General features: G+C 38.8%; 1 protein-coding gene across 3 annotated transcripts in view; it reads right to left on the reverse strand.

Moving 5' to 3' along the window:
- Window positions 1-3,116: 3,116 nt before the first annotated feature.
- LOC123513960 (high mobility group protein DSP1-like) overlaps window positions 3,117-3,841 on the reverse strand; it is an 11,581-nt gene continuing 10,856 nt past the window's right edge. For all 3 annotated transcript variants that reach the window (XM_045271454.1, XM_045271456.1, XM_045271455.1), the window contains exon 5: window positions 3,117-3,841. This exon is cut by the window's right edge and continues 679 nt beyond it. The gene's annotated coding sequence lies outside the window, so the exon portion shown is untranslated.

Raw genomic sequence — 3,841 nt, forward strand, 5'->3', positions numbered from 1 at the left:
GTACTGCACTTCAATTTTTCATCCTTCTAGTAACTCGATGTTAGCCAAAATGTATGGTACTGGAGTGCCTTCACCTCGCTACAGGGATGCTCAGGTCGGAAAAGCTCAAGAAACGCCGTTTTAGAAGCATTTTATTTAACATTTTCTTTCTTTTTTTCAGGAAATTTCCTTACTATTATTTTGTAACAGAAAATCAACATCTATTGATAACAAGCCAAGAAATTATATTTCAAATGTTGAAAATAATAAAAGCATTCTGAATAAATCGTAATTTTTATCTTCTAGATAGATAAATGCACTATTGAGTAACAATTCTGTAGAGAGAATATTATTTTGTACTTAACCATGCTATGTTGAGTTTGCTTGCAGTGGTCAAGTACTTTCTAGGTCAACTTGGGTCACGACCCTTCCTTCCAAAAGGCTGACCTGTAATGTCATTCTATAACACCAGAATCGTGCAGTGGTTCCCTTTTACTATCACATACTGCCAGTATTCCTTTCTCCTTGTCGTAGCTCTTTTACTTGGGTTGTAAAGTGTAAGAATTGCGATGGTGAGAGAATATGGAAGATTCAGCATGTTCAGTAGAGGATGAGGACGTGAACTGTGGGACCGTAAAGGTGGTTTGACTCATGTAGCACCATGGCGATGCTTGATCTCCTGAAGCGCCAGGAGGGCATGGAGAAGGAGGAAGATGATCTGTAGCTATTAGTTTAGGCTGTTACTAGAAATATGAAAAATAATAGATATGCGTTTCCCTATCTTATAAAAGCATGTTTCTGTTATCACCCTAAAATTTACGTTGTTATTTAGCGGAATCACACAGGGGAAAAAAAGTCGCAGTCCTGAAGTCGTAAGTTACACTGGGAGGCCCAAAATAGAGTCGTAAAGTCGCAGTCACCCTAGATCTGGCGGCAAAGTCGCAGAGTCAAAGTTGCACCTGAAAAAAAAAAAAAAAAAAAAGTCGCGCCTATCTATGGAGGAATTGATTTATACTTTGAATTGCTAATGTTAAGTAAGCCAGTATTGAGTGCCGGAGGGAGTGTGTGATGGATGGATTGAAAATATCAATAACCGAAGTAGTTTATCACTCCCGTGCGACGGTGGAAGGACACGAGAAAGACTTGTACTGCCGGAGAGAGGCGCCATCTCGGTTTCGTCTAGCGAAGAGAACAATAGCAGATGAAAAGAGAAACAATATGATACGGTACATGTGCCAAACTGATATAAAAGATAACTTATACAAAAGTAGAATGAAAGGCAAAGGTCTAGAATACAAGCCTTTCAAGTAAACATGCTTTTATAAGATAGGGAAACGCATATTTATTATTTTTCATATTTCTAGCAACAGCCTAAACTAATAGCTACAGAACATATTCCTCCTTCTCCATGCCCTCCTGGCCCTTCATCTCCTCCAGCCGAGGTAATTTCTTAAAAATAATAATAATAAAAAAATAAATAAATATAAAAATATAAGTGTCTTTGTTCTTGTTCAATATCGCGGCAAGAATCGCAGAAAATTGGCGGTACGACTTTGCTTCGTCACACTTCAAAACGTTTGCGACTTTCGATTTTGTGACTTCGAAATTCACGGATCGACGAAGTCACAAAGTCGCAAATCGGTGCCGCAACGCCCACCTCTGCATTTCCCCTTTTCTCTCTCTAAACTTGTCGAAAAATGTGGAATGTTTGTGAATCACTGTAAATCTATTTCTCATCCTCAGCAATTAACAATGTCACGCGCAAATAGAATCATATCCAATTTCCATTACACATAATCTACGCATAGTACCACTTCAGCACCGGCAGTTCAGCACCGGCAGCCTTTATACTTCCAGCTGGACGCTAATAGCACAGCTACGATGGCAGGTTAACTATTAAGACACTACTACAGCGTTTGTATTGGAGATAAAAGTGGGAATTGTTTTAGAATACAGGCCGTTTTCACCAAAGACTAATACGTCATCTTATTTGCTCAATTTGCTTTGAAATAGAAGTATAAGAAGAGGAGAAGCGGTGGGAAAGGAGTGCATGAAGGCGTAGATTGATTTCCAAAGTGTAAGAGGCATTACTAGTGAGGAGAGAGACAGTGGAAGGAAGAGAATCAGGTAAAAATAAGATCATGTCCCTATCACCTCCATTTGCTCCACCGTCACTTTCGCCTCTTCTTTAATCTCTCGTTCAACTCCAACTCCTTTACGTCCTTGTGATCTTCTCTACCTCTTTTACCGGCTCCTTTCTTCCTGCCACATCTCAACCCTCTTCCTCTCCTCATCCCTCTACAGTTTATATCTGTACATCATTTACTTTGTTCACACTTTGGTCTTGATGATGCTTTTAACATAGACCAGGAGGAAGAGACAATAGAGGGAGGAAAATCGACAGTAAAATGAGAGAAAAGGAAAACAAGAATTTAATTTACACATGTACTTTTTTCTTTTGTAGGAGAAACTGGCCAAGTGCAACACAAAAAAAAAAAAAAAAAAAAAAAAAAAAAAAAAAGGCCCACTCGGTTGCCAGTTCCCTTAACGATAAATATGAGTTATCCAAAATTCAGGGACAAATGTTTTGAAACCTCCCTCTTAAAAGAAGTCAAGTCATAGGAAGATGGATATACTGAGGCATACAGGGAGTTCCAGAGAAAGGTATGAATGACTGAGAGTACAGGTTAACTCTTGTATTAGAGAATTGAGAATTGGACAGGATAGGGGTGAAAGGAAGGCCTTGTGCAGCGATGCCGCAGGAGGATGGGAGGCATGCAGGCAGTTAGCAAGATCAGCAGATCAGTTAGCATGAAAATAGCGATAAAAGATAGCAAGAGATGCGGTGAGGAAAAGACTGAAGACAGTCAATCAGAGGAGAGGAGTTAATGAGACAATCAGCTTTTGATTCCACCCTATCTAACAAAACTGTGCGAGTGGAACCCACCCAAACATGCGAAGAGTATTCCATACAAGGACGGATAAAGCCCTTGTACAGAGTTAGCAGTTGGAAGGATGAGAAAAACTAGCGGAGACAACTCAGAAAGCCTAATTTCATAGAAGCCGTTTTAGCTATGTCTGAGTTGAGTGTAGAATGAGTGCTGATCCTCATATACCATAAATAAAAATATCCCATCTATAAACTACTTTTTATTGTACTCTTCATACAAAATTTCAGAAAAGTTCAAAGATTATAAAAACAGAATAAAGAAAACTTTCAAAATATTTTTGAAAGTAGAACTTTGATGTATGATTGTACTTCATTATGGTCAAAATCAGATATTAGAGTCATTCTGCGAAACAAGAGCTCACACTCAAAAAAAAGTTTACATAATTTATACAAAATGTTTCACTTACTCCTAAATGTTCATGATGTTATTTATACAATCCTGTAGAATTTAGCAATGAATTAGTTTGTCCAATGACTATGCAGAATGGCATGATGCAGAGGCTCTATGAGGGTGAAGTACAAATTGTGAAGCCTCATTCCAGCAGAAACACATACAAACTATACTCACAAACCTGTTGTCTTAATATTCACTAAACAAAGAAATGTCACCTAACAAACACAATTGCAGTCCTGAAAAGACAAAATTAAACATAAGGTTATTTTCATGAAATGAGAACAGTCCTTTAAAATGAAGATTGAAGCACTCATGTCTGCTGGAAGGAGGGTTTGCTTCATGAGTATAAAGTGAAGAAGTTTTGGGTTGATGTGGGACCTTGGACGGGTGAAGTACCTCTCTTAAGATGCCACACATCCCCCAAGTACTGCCACGTCCCATGTCCCACGTCCCTCTGGGGGTTGCATCCTTTGGCAACCCAGAGATTCAAGTATTTACAACAGATGCATGCCCAACAC

Source organism: Portunus trituberculatus, chromosome 37 (genome assembly GCF_017591435.1).
Source record: "Portunus trituberculatus isolate SZX2019 chromosome 37, ASM1759143v1, whole genome shotgun sequence".
In the NCBI taxonomy this organism is placed as follows: domain Eukaryota; kingdom Metazoa; phylum Arthropoda; class Malacostraca; order Decapoda; family Portunidae; genus Portunus; species Portunus trituberculatus.